The sequence below is a fragment of the Halichoerus grypus genome, chromosome X (genome assembly GCF_964656455.1).
Source record: "Halichoerus grypus chromosome X, mHalGry1.hap1.1, whole genome shotgun sequence".
In the NCBI taxonomy this organism is placed as follows: Eukaryota; Metazoa; Chordata; class Mammalia; order Carnivora; family Phocidae; genus Halichoerus; species Halichoerus grypus.
Genome location: NC_135727.1, coordinates 123,511,213 through 123,528,157, shown reverse-complemented (window position 1 = coordinate 123,528,157; position 16,945 = coordinate 123,511,213). Strand labels below are relative to the sequence as shown.

The 16,945-nt window shown below is 41.5% G+C and overlaps 1 protein-coding gene and 1 long non-coding RNA gene across 6 annotated transcripts in view; one reads left to right on the top strand and one right to left on the bottom strand.

Annotated features, from left to right (window-relative positions):
- The window catches only part of LOC144380606 (uncharacterized), a 110,432-nt gene extending 109,743 nt beyond the window's left edge, over window positions 1-689 (bottom strand). For both annotated transcript variants that reach the window (XR_013444820.1, XR_013444821.1), the window contains exon 1: window positions 480-689. This is a non-coding gene — a long non-coding RNA (uncharacterized LOC144380606). The remainder of the gene's footprint in view (window positions 1-479) is intronic.
- The window catches only part of FRMPD4 (FERM and PDZ domain containing 4), an 829,477-nt gene that overhangs the window by 221,211 nt on the left and 591,321 nt on the right, over window positions 1-16,945 (top strand). The gene's annotated exons all lie outside the window — the stretch shown is intronic.

Genomic DNA, 16,945 nt, shown 5'->3' with positions numbered 1-16,945 from the left:
CCCAGAGCCCATAAATAGTGCTCATAAGAATGGGTCTCTGAGTAATGATGAGACCTCGTCAAGATTTTCCTTTGGGGGCAGGAGACAGGCTTCACTTTTCCCTTCCTTCTCTCTCCTTCCCTCCCTGCCTTTTCCCTCCCTCCCTCCACCTCTCCCCCCTCCTTCCCTTCCTGCTTTTCTCCCTCCCTCATCTTTCTCTCCCCTCCCCCCTTTCTCTCCCTCCCTCCTGCCTTCCACCCCTTTGTAAATCCCCTGAACCATGACATATACCACCCAGATCAGTGGAAATATTCTCACTAAGTTGCACACTGCACAAAACATCTGGTAGAACAGCTAATATCTTTACAGAACTTAACCCTTTATAAAGCATTTTGGCAGAAATTTTCCTTTAAGACTTTCCACAATCCTGCGGGATAGATATTTACCCTTATTAGCTTACGGTTTCATTCATTTGGCCTTGGAGAATGCAAGATGCTCACCCAGGGTTGCACAGACAGCAAGTGGCAACGCTGATAACAAAATCCAGGTTTCCTGGCTCCAAGATCCTTGCCCTAATGCTGCATAATCTCTGCTACTCCTCGCCTCCTCGTTAGTGAAGGCAAACAGGCAGATCGCGAGGCTGATAGAGCCTGCCGCTTTCCCTTTCTCCATAACATTTTCCCTAGAGTCGTGAAAACTTTTCCAGTGCTCCACCTCCACCCTTACCAGCAGAAGGAAGGACCCCACCAGGCAGGCGTTTGACCCAGCAGTGAGTGATTATACAGGAACGTGAGTTTCCATGAACACTCTCAGGCACCAGCAAGCCTCAAACTGCCCAGCGTTAAAATAGATGGTGTACGTTTCCCACCACGTCTGACATCATTCTCATTAGTATTTAATCATGCTTCACAGCAATATCCTTCTCGACTTATAGCCGGGAAGAGCACATTTCTCTTCCTTTTCCTGATACTGCTGTTGGAAACGAAGCTATTTTTCATTCACCGCGTCTGGGAAATGTACACTCTTTATTAACAGAAGGGTGATTGGGAAATGCGCACTCCTCGTGAAATACATCGCTCCTGAATTCTTTTCCATTTCCATCTCTGTTCCAATATTCATAAAACATTTGTCTGGGGTTACAGCAACTATTTTGTCACCCATACCCTATGGTGTCACAGTAATTAGGTGGAGAGTGGGAGAACACAGCTTTATGGACTATGTAATTAATCATGCCCGCTGGTGCGCATTTCCTAGCATCCAACAATGCAGGGCTGACACTAACCAAACCTTCCACCTGACTGCCTTCCCCAAGTGTTATGTAATTCAAAGGGCATTCACAGAAAGGGTTGTGGTCAGCTGAAAATGTGGGCAATAGAAATAATAGCTAGTGGGGTAATTTTCTAATTCGGAGATCATATTTTAAGTTGTGAAAATAGCTTATACATTTCAAAGACATAGAGCACATTGCAGTAAACACACATACACCCATAGTAAACATATTGTTTCTTTCTTATTGGCTACCAGTACTTCTTTTTTTTTTCTTTTTAAAGCAATAGAACAGTATAGATGCAGATGAAGGTCTCCATCCCATTCCCTCCTCCTCCTCTGCAGAAACAACGGGCATCCTGAGAGTGTATATTATTCCTATCCATATTTTTATACTTTAATTCTCTCTATGTATAATCCATATACCATATTTTGTATCATTTAAGGTTTTCCAGACTGTATATAAATAGTTTTATACTGTATTCTTTTGCAACATTTTTTTGTTCATTCAACATTGCATATTTGAGGTTTATCCAAGTTGATACGTGTAGGTCTATTATTTAAAAGCTATTAGATTTTATTGTATAAATATGCTAAGATTGATTTATACAGTCCTTCTTAATGAACATTCACATTGCTTCCTATTTCTTTCTAATAAAAACAACATCCCAGTGAACACTCTTGCACATCCTCCTTGCATACATGTATGAGAGTCTCTCTAGGGCCAGGCTCTGCAATTTTTTTTTTCTGTAAAGAGCCAGATAGTAAATATTTTCAGCTTTGCAATTCTATCTGGCCTCTGTCATGACTACAACTCTGCCCTGGTAGCATGAAGCAGCCATAGACAATATGTAAGCAAATGGGCATGGCTGTGCGCCAATGAATCTGTATTTATGGATACTGACATGTGAATTTCATATCATTTTCATGTGTCATTATTATTTATTTGATTTTTTTTCCTCAGCCACTTACACATGTTAAGAGATGTTTTGAGCTCATGGATGGGCGATACAAAAATGGGCATTGGGCCTGATTTGGCCCAAATTATGATTTGCTGACCCTTGCTCTAAGGGCTATACCTCAAAGTGACATTACTGTACCAAATGGTAAGTGTAATTCCTTCTTTACTAGAGAGTACCAGATTACTCTCCAAAATGGGTGTATTAATTCCTCTTTTATATTCCTATCCACATTTTCTGATAGCCTCGCCTACATTTGTTATCAGACTTTTTCTGTATTGCCAATCTGATGTGTGAGAAATGGTGTTTCATTTTTGTTTTAATAGCTGTTTTCTACAAGCTGGCCTTTTCATCTCTTTATTCAATCAGGATTTCTGTATAATATTTCACATGTTCATTAATCACTTAATTTCTTTTTTCTATTGATTTGGCTATCCATTTCCTTTTCAGGTTTTTTATTGGGTTGTTTGCCTTTTTTTTAAACTAATTTGCAGGACTCTCTATATTCTGCATACTAATTCTTTGACAGAAATAGACAGTGTAGGGCGCCTGGGTGGCTCAGTCATTAAGCGTCTGCCTTCGGCTCAGGTCATGATCCCAGGGTCCTGGGATCGAGCCCCGCATCAGGCTCCCTGCTGAGCGGGGAGCCGGCTTCTCCCTCTCCCACTCCCCCTGCTTGTGTTCCCTCTCTCACTGTGTCTCTCTCTGTCAAATAAATAAAATCTTTAAAAAAAAAAAGAAAAGAAATAGACAGTGTATTGAAAATGTCTCAAGTTTGTGGCATGTCTTTGTTGTACCAGCACAGTTAACACAGAATTCGTGATTATTTTATTCATAGGTTGTGGGGTTTTTTTGTAAAAGAAACTTCCAGATTAATTTACTTGTTTTAAAATCATTGCTGTCTGTTTGGGGCACCTGGGTGGCTCAGTCGGGTTAAGTGTCTGCCTTGGGCTCAGGTCATGAACCCGGGATCCTGGGATGGAGCCCCACTTTGGGCTCCCTGCTCAGCAGGGAGTCTGCCTCTCCCTCTCCCACTCCCCCTGCTTGTGTTCCCTCTCTCGCTGTTTCTCTCTCTGTCAAATAAATAAATAAAATCTTTTTAAAAAAATCATTGCTGTCTGTTTAAAAGACCACCACCACTCCTGCAGCTCACATGGAGACGGAGATGACACTTATCTTAGATGAGCCCATCCTCCTGACTTTTCTTTGTTTCCTGCGTCTTCCCTCCAGCCCCCATCTCCAGAACTGCCCCTTCCTCTCCTTCTTCTGTGCCCCTTCTGTGTCCAATTCAATCCTGCTCTCGGGGCCCCACATAGATACAAATCTCTCATACCTGCTCAGAGATTTTTTCCAAAGAGACCAATGTCTTCACCCAAAGGGATAATTGATTGATGTAAAATTTCAAGCATCAGTCAGCTTTTAAAAAAAAGAGGATTTTCTTGACTCCCTGAAATCAAGCCAGTTAGGCTGCAGTGGACCTGCCTTACCACTGCAGATAAGTGAGATTATTCCTTCAACGTAGCATATTATTGATTTGACATATGGTTCTTATGGTCTATTAATGAAATTTGAGATAATAAAAATGTAAGTGTTTCAAAAATGTATTACGTGTTTTGCTAGCTTTTCTCCAGTGACAAGAGATTGAAACTACATTTGCTCTGCATGGGTTTGCACTATGTCGAGTGACATAATTAAGATAGTCTCTCTTATCCTATAATTCTTAGAGCAGTGTTCAGAAACATTCTTCCCCAAATGTTTTAAATTATGGTCTTTCTAAAGAGAAGTGCAGTGTTTGTGAAGGGAAGAAGGATCTTGTAGCCTGTGTGGTTAGAGGATTGTAACCGATGATAAAAAAGTTGAGGGGTCATAAGCTTGCAGGTGGAAGAAGGCAGTTTACTTGGCCAGGTCATGTCAGATATAGAGGAGTGAGTGGATCTGATGCCTATGAATCCACTATAATTTGAATCCATCCTTGAGCCCGGTGACTGAGAATGTCTACTACCTGGAGACATTCAATGGCTTTGCCTGGACATAGAACAAACCAGGTAATGCTTGACTTTGCTCTTTCTTTCTTACTTTCTTTGTGGGGAGAGAGAGGGAGAGAATCTCAAGCAGGCTGCATGCCCAGTGTGGAGCCCAATGCGGGGCTCAATCCCACGACCCCGAGATCATGACCTGAGCTGAAATCAAGAGTCAGACGCTCAACTGACTGAGCCACTCAAGTGCCCCTGCTCTTTCATTTTTTAGATTGGAAATTATTATTTGTATATGCCTGCGTTCATTGAGCATGTGAGAGGTGGCCAGAGATCAGAAACATTGGGCCAACTGTACAGTCAATGCTATTCAAGTTTGGGAGGGCATGGGCTATGGTGGAGCATCTCAGAGGCTGCTTCCTGGAGGTTTCTGAAAAGACTACAGGAATGGTGATGGTGAGATTTGGGGAGAAACCAAAGGCACGTTTCAGAGAATTCTGGAAGTAATTTTCTTCCTGCCTACAAGGAAAGAATAATGATACAACTCAGAACCACAGAGTGGAGGGAAGAAAAAATGGAAGTCTGAAAAAAAAAAAACAGATCTGAACAGATCTTTTCCTGGGTCAGGGATGTTCTAGATGCCACCAGGCAACCTCAGGGAATGAGTGTACCAAGACTCTCCAGCCTGAGTCCTAGAAGGAAAGGAAAGAAGCACAGTCAGCTCAGCAGCCTGGATTGAGGGATCTGATCAAGATTTAAATATTCATGATAAAAACTCTGTATGAGGACCCAGGGAGGAAGGAGATGCTTCCTTGCCATGGATGTTACAAGACAGAGGGATGGAAATGGAAGCTTTTAGCCTTCTCTAGATTTAATGTCTATGTCCATTTCATAGTGGTAGTGGTGCTGGTAGGGTTGTTGATGGTAATGATGGTAAATGATGACTCCCAGGGGAGGAAGGACAAGATGTTGCTGCTACACAGAAAATATAGTACTGGGAGTGTTGAGAGTTGAATAAAGAGTGCCTGTGTCTTGAAAGATAAGAACTGTTTTAGTGACTTGGGCATTTCAGAAAAGGGATGGTCAATACAAGTGTTATTATTAGATACGACTTTGAAATTGGGACTTCACAGTTCTTCACCAAAATTATGCTTTCTTCCCATTCAGGCCCTCTAACTAGCCTTGTTAAGAAACCAGGAGAGGTGGGGCGCCTGGGTGGCTCAGTCGGTTAAGCGTCTGCCTTTGGCTCAGGTCATGATCCCAGGGTCCTGGGATGGAGCCCCGCATCAGACTCCCTGCTCAGCGGGGAGCCTGCTTCTCCCTCTCCTCCCTGCTTGTGCTCTCCATTGCTATCCCTGTCTCTGTCTTTCTCTCAAATAAATAAATAAAATCTTAAAAAAAAAAAAAAAAAGAAACCAAGAGAGGAAGACAAGCACCTGCTCTCTGTGAACTCACGATCTAGAAGAGAAAAAAGATAAACACATAATGGCAGTCCGGTGGATAGGTGCTGTGAGAGGAGCTTGCAGGTGGACTCTAATGCCTAAAATTTCCCCCACCCCTCTGTTCCAAACCACTCCCTACCTTCACCCTGCACACCCACATATAAAGTGGCTCTTTCTTCACAGACCCTGCCAGTGACCAAAATAGCCAGGTCGGGAAGATAGATTGAAAGCTCCGGTGGTCTTCTTTTTAAAAAGTCAATCTTGGGGGCGCCTGGGTGGCTCAGTCGTTAAGTGTCTGCCTTCGGCTCAGGTCATGATCCCAGGGTCCTAGGATTGAGCCCCGCATTGGGCTCCCTGCTCGGTGGGAAGCCTGTTTCTCCCTCTCCCACTGCCCCGCTTGTGTTCCCTCTCTAGCTGTGTCTCTCTCTGTCAAATACATAAATAAATAAAATCTTAAAAAAATAAAATAAAATAAAAAGTCAATCTTGGGGGGCCTGGCTGGCTCAATGGGTGGAGCATGCGACTCTTGATCTTGGCATTGTGAGTTCAAGCCCCACATTGGGTGTAGACATTATTGAAATAAATAAGTAAACAAACTTTAAAAAAAAAGTCAATCTTGTTACCAACATAAGCAATGAGATCTATAACGAAATAACAATAACTTATATAAAAGGGTACTTACAATGCCATACACCCTGTTAAGCACCGTACTTAAACTATGTCATTTATTCCTGACAGCATTTTAAAGCAGTTGCAGTCGTGCCTCATCACCTTATCCCTTGTTCATTTGACCCTCTTTGTTTTGGAAAGGCAAGGAAAGAAGCTTAGTCAGTTTAAGCGACTCGCTGAAGGAAACACAGCTAGTGGTGGTCAGAGCCTTGCATCGATCCAGCTCCATCTCTGAGAGCTAAGCTCTTATCTGTCTGCACTGAAGTGCTCTGGCGCCTGTAACTCAGTGAGCATGAGGGCCATGCCACAGGTGACCTGGCTCTCTCCCTGCCCAGCCAACCAGCATCGTGGGAAAGTTACCCTGCTTGGCCAGAGCTAATGATAACTGCAGAGCAGGAGTCTCTCTCCGGAGTTTATTTAAAATAACAAATTAGCAAAGCAGCTAATGACCACAGTGGTTGCTGATTTGGTTTGCCTGGACTGAACTGAGTTTTCCATGAGTCTTGACTCAAAGAGCACTGGGAGAGTGAATCTGGAAATGCAAAATAAGACATTCCTTACTGGGCAAGTCCTTTTCTTTCCCTACCCTGTTGTTAGTAATGCCTTAACCCCAAATTCTGGTCTTTGCTTCATAATAAATATCTCAGAAAGTTATTCTATGAGTTCTTTCTGAAATTGTTGCTTGCCTTTTGTTTTGTTCTTTTGAAACAGCCGTAAGGAATGATTTTCATTGCTTTCTTCCCTGTACTGTATTATGAGTAGATACTTGGAGTAGACAGTGAAGAACATTTGTCCATTCTAGAGGAGCTTGACTAAAGCATATCAAATGCATGAATAAAGCATTTGGTCCCTCTCGCTGACTCTTAACCTCTACAAAGTAGCACCAACTAGTATTTTCCATTGGCAAGTTAGTAGTCCTTAGATGGCATAATACTGGGGAAAGCATCAACTGCAGCTTCAACCCTTTCCTGAGAGAGAGAGAAAGGGGGTGGCGTGGGGGAGGAGTATCCTGACCTATTGCCGGGATTCATAAGAGCGCCTATAGTCTTGAGGCAGAAATCTTATCTAAAAGACTAAAAATTACCTTCAAATTGAAGTCCATTTGTTAGAAGTAAGGGTGGTTGGTAAAGAACTCTCTTGGCAGCTTGAGAGTCCTGGTTGAAAACTACAGGTGATCAAACAGACATCTGCTATTCCCACTTTGATCTGGAAAGTTCAGATTTCCCCTTAGCAGCCCAGAGAGATCAAAGTCCCTGAGGGCAGCACAACTGAAGGCCCTCCAATTTTCCTTCCTCTGCAGAGAGAAAGTTTTCCCCCACTTTGTCTACTCATCCATGACCTTCCCTTAGCACTTAACCCTGGCTGTTCATGTTTCTGGGAACTCCTTGCTCAAATTGCACAAAATGGCTCTATAGTCATTCTCTCCCTGCTTCTCTGAATAGACCTTTCTTCCTGTATCCTCTTCTCTTTCCCCTAAATCTGCGCTCCTCTTCCACCCTCTCTGCCTGCTGCCTTATAAGTTCATCTCACCTCAAGTTTCTGTTCCCTCAGTAAACTGGCTTCTCTCTTAGTCACACAATACATTGGTTTTTTCTTCATTTATTTCCTCCACTCTACCAGCGCCCTTTCCTTCTCATTTTGTTCTGGTTTTTTTTTACTACTAATTTTCCTAGGGTTTTATAGAGCCTATGTTTTCTTTCATTCCTATCAGAGTCTGAGTCACTGAAAATGTTCTGTGGCTTGCTTGAATAAATCTTCCCCTGATTATTCACATCATCTGCCTTCTCCATCCAAAATGCATTCATTCTGTTACAAGCACTTTTGTTTAGACCCCACATTTGCTTCTTCTTGTGTTGTGTGCTTTGGCTTGGGACAGTTCTGCTTGCATCCACCCCTTTTTCCTCAGTAAGCAGCACCAAGGGTTCCCTTGATTCACTTCTACTGTTTCCTGAACTCTATTTGAATCTTCCTCTTGGAACCCCACATGGAGGACTGGGCACTGCTGTTTGTTCATCTGTGTTCATCCATCCATTTCCTACAAGAACGGGGAGAGGGGGTGGGGCTTTTCAGCTGGAAATGGAGAATTCCATCTCCTTGAAATTTTCCTCCCTACCTGGTGAAACTCCTCTGCCAGGGGGTTCCTGTGTCAGGCCACAGCAATGCTTCTACCCGCTTAGGGGTGATCTGGTCACGTTGGAGAGAAAATGGGCCAGAGTGAAATATGGAGGTTTTCCATAACTGTGTTTGGTGAAACAGTGGAATTTTCTATATGCAGCTCCCTTTGATCCACTGCTGCCACTTGGCCTCCTGATGCCGTTTTTTTTTTTTTTTAATTTTTTATTATGTTATGTTAATCACCATACATTACATCATTAGTTTTTGATGTAGTGTTCCATGATTCATTGTTTGTGCATAACACCCAGTGCTCCATGCAGAATGTGCCCTCCTTAATACCCATCACCGGGCTAACCCATCCTCCCACCCCCCTCCCCTCTAGAACCCTCAGTTTGTTTCTCAGAGTCCATAGTCTCTCATGGTTCGTCTCCCCCTCCGATTTCCCCCCCTTCATTCTTCCCCTCCTGCTATCTTTTTTTTTTTTTAACATATAATGTATTATTTGTTTCAGAGGTACAGGTCTGTGATTCAACAGTCTTACACAATTCACAGCGCTCACCATAGCACATACCCTCCCCAGCTCTGTGAATTGTCCAATGCCATTTTATAGTGATGCTGTAAGCCCAAGCAACACCCCCAGACCTTCTTTCTCTCAGTCAGGAAGTCAGATAAATTAAGAAGAGTGGCACATGGCTCTACACTTTTTCCTCAGCACCACAGACACTGCTCTTCCGTGGTGAGTTCATCCTGTTGCTGCATAACCAATTACCACAATTTTAGCAGCTTAAAACAACACAATATCTTGCAATTCCTGTGGGCCATGTTTGAGCACAGCTTAACTAGGTCTTTTGCTTGGGGCCTCACAGCTGGCGACTCTGGAGTCAGCCAGGGCTGCGATGTCATCTACGGCTTGACTGGGGAAGGACCCTGTCAGAAATTTCCTCAGCTTTTCGGCAGGTCATCTCCTGAGGTGTTATGCCTGAGGTGTCTGGCTTTTTATTGGCCATCAGCTGAAGGCTGCCCTCAGGCCCTAGAAGTCTCCCGTAGTTTCTAGACACATGGCCCACTTCACAGGCAGTTCACAACATGGCAGCTTAGTTCTTCAAGTCCAGCAGGAGAATTTCTCCAGCAGGAGAATTCCAGTCTTCTGGGACTGAGTCTTCTATAATGAAATATAATCGTGAGAGTAACATCCCATCAGCTTTTCTGAGAAGCAAGTCACAGGTCCCAGCCATCCGTAAGAGGATGGGACTCTACAGGGCTGTGGCTCACTGGAGGTTACCTTAGGGCATGAAGAATAAGAGGCTGGCCATTTCTTCTTAGCAGAGTCCCTCAGAATTTCCTCCCTCCCTTCCTGTGCCACAAACACCTTCTAAAGATCCTGCAATGCTTTGAATGGGGAACATCAAGCTTCAGATGCAGTACATTCCCACAATCTGGAAACTAATTATAAAGGTGCCTGATTTTACAGCCCATAGGCATCAACATCAACTGCATTGGATGAGTTATCAAATGGGTGGGTTCTATCCCAACAAAATCACTTGGAAATAACTGTGCTGATGTCTAGGACAGGATTTCTCAACTGCAACACTATTGACCTTTGAGGCTGGAAAATTCTTTGTTGTTGGAGACTCTTCTGTATATTGTAGGATCTTTAACAACATACCTGGCCCCTCCTCCCCCTTCCAGGGATGTATCAACTAAAAATGTCTCCAGACATCACCAAGTGTCCCTCGTAGGGAGGAGAGCATAATCAACCCCAGCTGAGATCCATTAAGCCAGGTTCATTCCCAGGTTTCCGTTAAGGAGACAGTGGGCATCTCCTGATTGCAGTAAAATCCATGCAGTGTAATTTCATGGCACCATAATTAGGATGGAATTGGTATGAATACAGCTGTGAGTCTATCCAACTGCATTACAACTGATGATATAAGGCAGTGGGAAATTTCGAGCCATGCTTCAGGCAGCCCAATAGGGTCTGAAGGTTTCCATTTCTAGTTTGGACTGTAACTTCTCTCTGCCCAGGTCACTTACCCTGTAAAATAAGGTAGATTTTGTACACCTCCGTGAAATAAGGGTATTGTCATCACAGAAATGATACTTTGGTTTGAAAAGTACTGCCGCATCTATTGAAATCCCCCTGCCCCAGCAATGGGCCTGGCAGTTGGAATATCTGAATTTGCCATTTACAATCTCAGGACGTTTCTTTTAATTGAGAAAAGAATGAAATTTCACAACTTACATAATTAATAATAAAAAGTCTTGTGAAACATAGTTTGCTTATTGAATCTCTATACACGATCCATTTCCCAAACATTTGTTTATGTCCCCATTTTTGCACTTTAATTTAAGACTCCAATTTTCTAGCCCTTCAAATGATAATAAAATGTACAAAACAGGAAATGAAAGACCTCAGACACATGTTTGGCAATCCATTAGGAATTGCAATTTGTAGAGATGACCCCATAAATCTAAATTATTGGCACACGTGAAAGATTATTTCCATTTATTTTGTTTTATTATGCAATTTTTTCATTCAAGCTGAGGTTAGTATTAAGTCCTGCCAGTTCTGTAGTCATAACCTGATGATTTCATTTATTTTGTAAATATCTGCAGTCTTGACCCATCTCTTCAGGTCATTCTGCTATTGGCAGCATTAATTGAAATATATTCTACAACCAAGGTCTTAAAATAGAGAAGGCCTGTTAATAACCTGTAATATAAATTGGCTGGAAACGTGAATATCTCTTTATATTCCAGAGTTTAAATAAGAAGTAAAACCAAGGATATATTATGGCTTAATGTGCCATTTGGATCATTTACACATTTGTGTGGAAATGAAGTTCTTGCATTTTGAAAATTATTGCTGAACCTATTACTTTCGGAAACTTGTGGAAATCAGGTACCATATCCTTTCAATCAGTAATGTGCTTTTTTCTCTGAGTGCAAGTAGAATGAGGACATCCTCCCCAGTGAGGAGAGAATGATAGTATTATTTACCAATGCTATGACTTTCTCTGGTCTCCTCTCCACAAGTTAACAAATTCTAATTCTTGCTTCACTTCAGTTACCCAGGGACAAAGTCACGATTTCTAACTTTAATACTTAGAATGGCCATACATCCCTGTTTGCCCAGATCAGTCCTGGTTTACATCTGTTTTCTGGGTGTCCATATTTTCAAAACTTCCACTTGTTCTCACAAGCATTTGGTTTGGACCATGACATATATGGTCCTCCTCTTAACCATGACTTCTTGAGGGAGTCTGGAGAGAAAGTGGTCCACGTTTCCATGTAGGAGGTATTGCCATGGATGTCCACCAGGGAGTGCTCTTGTTTCTGGCTTACATCCCTCAGCTAGAGAAGGTTTTTTCTCCCGGCAGATTTTTAAGAAAGAGAAAAGCTAAAGGCGCCTGGGTGGCTCAGTGGGTTGAGCCTCTGACTCTTGATTTCGGCTTGGGTGATGGTTGAAGGGTCATGAGATCAAGCCCCACATCGGGCTCCACTCGGAGCATGGAGCCTGCTTAGGATTCTTTCTTTCCCTCTCCCTCTGCCCCCCCCCCCCGCCATGCCGTGTGTGCACACATACACGCTCTCTCTCTGTCTAAAAAAATAAAATAAATAAAGTCTATTAAAAAAGAGAGAGAGAGAAGCTAAGTCATAGATATCTGTGAGGAGATATTAGCTGGGCACAAAGCTCTCAGTAGAACTTCTAAAAGTTGGAAGCAGAAAACGAAAGCGAAGTCTACACTAAAAACACCAGAAAGCATCAGAGTCTGAAGAAGGAATAGAAGACCATCGTTGAGAAGAAAAAATAAATGGAAGCATCTAGAATTCTAGAAATTATTTATGTTGTGATTATTTGGAAAGTATAATTCAAAGAGAATTTATGAGCATGTCCCTTTCAGTAGTGCTTATAGCTGCTTTTCTAGATACCTATAGAAGGTCGATACAATAGCATCATAGATTTTTTTTTGAGCAATCCAGCTGAACAATGCAAAGCTGAATTATTTCTTTATAAAGGCATCAATATTGCATTTTATTATCTTCTGAAAATGTATCAGACTCAACTCCTGTGAATTATTTACCTACTGGTTTGCCTTTCCTCCCATGTAAATGGCTGCATATTCAAAGCAACCCACAGGAAACTTGATCATGGCAAGTCTTTCCTGACTTTCTCACTTTGGTTCTTTTCATGAGCTAAGTCACCTTGGACAGAGTGGTTTGTACATGACCAAAAATTAAGTTGTCCTGTTCTACTGTGGCTTATTGCCCAGCACAAACCTCTGGTCCTCCCGTGGGCTAAGACCACAGAGAATGAAAATAAGCTTTCCTTTGTTGCTTTTATTTTTATTTTGCTTGTAGATACAACTTCTGTGTTATGACTTGGTTGAAGTTAATGGCAACAACAATTTCTTCCCTTCTAGGATAATGGTATCTTTCTTTTTTTCAGCTAAGATTTTCCCAGAAGCTGCACTGTAAGAGGACTGCACGTGTTTTTGCTTCCAGTTTTTTTGTTTTTTTGTTTTAAGATTTTTATTTATCTGACAGAGACACAGCGAGAGAGGAAACACAAGCAGGGGGAGTGGGAGAGGGAGAAGCAGTCTTCCTGCCGAGCAGGGAGCCTGATGCGGGGCTCGATCCCAGGACCCCGAAGATCATGACGCTTAACGACTGAGCCCCCCAGGTGCTCCTGCTTACGGTTAAATATGAGCAGAGCAGTTTTTGTCTCAGGCAGTCCTCGGTCATGGTTTTATAAGTAGTGAGCTTGTCATTACTTATGGTTTCTCTTTTGCCAGGCTGCTTTCTCAGCTGTGAATCTGACCATTGTCTTATATACTCTAAGTACTTAACTGGGAGGAAGGAAGCTCATAGATCTAGTAACGGGATGAAAAGGAACAACAAAGCTGCCCAACCTTTCCCACGCCTGATGACGCTTGGGTTGCTGTTTTTAGAATGCCAGTTTCTCCTATTTAATTCTTTCAGTATAATTTTAGATTCTAATGGAGGAGAAATATATGAGCACGGACTCTTGTAGGAGTGGTGCTTTTCATTTTTTACTACATTTGAAATCCCCTAATGTCACCAAAATTGACAGCTCCTACCTTCAAAAATTTCATCAGTATTCTCTGCTGTGTATGCAACAAATTTGCTCGTTCCTATGAAATTCATGATGCAAGGAAGGAGCCACCATAAATAGTCTTCCCTCTCACAGTGACATTATTCAGACAGTTGGTGAGTTATGCTTTTGAAATTACCCAGTGTAGCCCGACTCATGATATTTTTAGTTTGTTTCTTCCAGGAATCAAGCACAAGTCATGTTCTTTAGGAGACTAATTAATTTTTAAAGAAAATAAGATTTTAACCAAATGGGATGATAATATAAGATGCGGTTAATTCCTTATTTATTATTTCTTGTTTCTTTGAGAATATCTAATCACATTTATATGTGCTTTTGTGTGTGTGTATGTGTGTGCATTCTAAAGCACCCTTCTTGGGGCGCCTGGGTGACTCAGTAGGTTGAGCAGCCTACTCTTGATTTGGGCTCAGGTCATGATCCCAGGGTCCTGGGATCGAGCCCCGTGTTGGGACTCCATGCTCAGCGGGTAGTCTGCTGGAGGAGTCTCTCTCTCTCTCCCTCTCCCTTTGCCTCTCTCCCCACTCACGCCCTGTCTCTGTCTCTCTCTCAAATAAATAAATAAATAAATCTTTTAAAAAATGAAGCACTCTTCTTTTTGCAAAAAAAGCTTACATTTCACAATGAGTAATATATGAAATATCTAGATAATTTCTCTCTCAGTGATGAGGAATTTCTGATGTTAATATTGAGTCTTATTTGTGGTCCTCGAAAAAGAGTTAGACATTTTGATGGCTTCATTATCTAAAATAATGACTAATGTCCAACATATCAAGAAAACCAATAAGCAATGGATTTTAAAATTTCTTGCCTCTCCACCGTGAATGAAAGCAGAATGGTCTAATAGCTACTTAAAAGAATCTTCTTCTGGTGTAGGAAACTGCCAGAAGAGAGAAGCCACATTGGGTGGAAGCTTTGGAAAGGCCAATGTCTTGGGTGTGAGATCCCCTTGTATGGGCGGGCGACTCAATGGCACACAGATTTGGATACGAGAATAAGCGGATTGGCGGCAGAAAAGCCTTAAGGCAAACTCACATATGACATCTTGAATTTTGCTAGAGCCAGGAAAGTGTTGAGGAAAATGCTGATGTTTGGATATCATCAGGGGATCACAAATAATGGAAGAATAAATAGAAAATGAAAAACATCATGGATAAAATGCTTTTAGTCTGAACGTAGCCTATTTACAGCTCAGTGCTGGGGATAAAAGAAATCATGAAACACTAATCTCAAATAATGAACTCTGTTAATGGTATTTGCTAATGCCCCATAATAGCAGATATACCACCAGATGGTAAATCTTACCCAGTAAATGGGGCTTCAAAGAGTTCAATTAAATGAAGTCTTTTTGTGAATCTACCATACGGCAATTATTGCACTAAATGTGTATTTCAATTTTTAAAAATTGAAACATAATTTGAATGTATGAAGAGGTTCATCTTTTATAGAAACCTGTAGACATCTTTTGAATACTGATAAAAATCAATTGATCTGATTGCATTAGGAATAATCACCCTTAATTAATTTTTAAAAAACAATTTCTGGTTGGGGCGCCTGGGTGGCTCGGTCATTTAAGTGTCTGCCTTTGGCTCAGGTCGTGATCCTGGGGTCCTGGGATTGAGCCCTGCTTGGGCTCCCTGCTCAGTGGGGAGCCTGCTCCTCCTTCTCCCTCTGTTCCCCCTACCCCGCCCCGCTTGTCCTCTCTCTTTCTCACTTGCGGGCTCTCTATCTCTCTCAAATAAATAAATGAAATCTTTAAAAAATTATAATTTCTGGCTCAAGATGGATACATGCTAGTTACTTTCTCTAAATTTTTTTATCTTTAAAAAAATTTTTTTTATCTTTGAAAAATTATTTGCAAACAATAAAAAATGTAGAGGAGACAAGTAAACACCCTTAAACTCATTATTATATAATAACTACTGATATAACTATTATTTATAGACATTCAATTTTAATATCTTCTAGTTCTTTTCATATGTGTGTGTGTGTGTCTGTCTGCCTGCCTGCCTGCCTGCTCTCTGGGTTGCTGTCCCGTAAGATTCCACACACACATGCACACAAAAGCACACACAATTAAAAGGGGAGGAGGAAATGGCTCTGTAGTCAAATATGTTATACAAATGCTGTGTGCTTATCTCCTTTTGTGGATCCTCACACTCCTTTAGGAGGATATAAGCTCTAAAACTCCTGCAGTAAAAAAAAAACAAAAAAACAAAAAAAACTTGCTAAACTGCTTTGCTCAGCATTTCCCAAACATTTGGCCACAGAACTGGTTTTTTGTTTTGTTTTGCGTTTTTCCAAGCACATCTGGAAAAATACTGAGGTTTTCTTTTTTCTTTTTTTTTTATTTAAGTAGGCTTCACGCCCAACGTGGAGTCCAACGAGGGGCTTGAACTCATGACCCTGAGATCAAGACCTGAGCTGAGATCAAGAGTCAGATGCTTAACCGGCTGAGCCACCCAGGTGCGCCGATACTGATGTTTTCTATTAAAAAGTTTATATTCCTGGAATGGCTAGATGACAGAATCACTAATGTTTAATGATTAATCAGTCTATCAGAGATTAACAAACAATTCTCTTTCAGGCTCTGGAGAAATAAGAGAGTTTGGATGTTTGAGGAAAGAGGTTTTTGTGAGAGCATCTTTCAAAGATGGGACAAAGATGGGAGGCTTGGGTGTGTTGTGACATGAGGGCCTGGAAAAGTCAAGCTGATCCTGAGAGCACTGTTATTTGTTTTCACATTGTGTAAGTTTAAGGTGTATCATGTATTGATTTGATACATTTATATGTTGCAAGATGATTACCACTGGTAGCATTAGCTAATACCTCCATCCTGTCACATAATTACCATTTCTGTTTTGTGGTGAGTACATTGAAGGTTTACTCTTTTAGCAACTTTCAAATATGTAATACAGTATTATTAGCTATAATCCCCATGCTGTATATTAGATCCCCAGAGCTCGTTAATCTTATAACTGAAAGTTTGTACCTTTTGACCAGTATCTCTCCATATTCCCCACCTGGTAACCACCACTCTACTCTCTGTTTGTCTGAGTTTGGCTTTTTTAGATTTCACATATAAGTGTGATCATATAGTATTTGTCTTTCTCTATCTGACTTAGTTCACTTAGCATAATGCCCTCAAGTTTCATCCAAGTTGTCACAAATGGCAGGATTCCTTTTTTCTCATGGCTGAATAGTATTCCACCGTATACACTTATCTTCACATTTTCTTTATCCAGGTATCTGTGGATGGACTATTAGGTGGTTTCCATATCTTGGCTATTGTGAATAATGTTGCAATAAACAGGAGTATGCAAATATCTCTTTGAGATCCTGCCTTCATTTCTTTTGGATATATACCTAAACGTGAAATTGCTAGTCATACGATAGTTCTATTTTTAA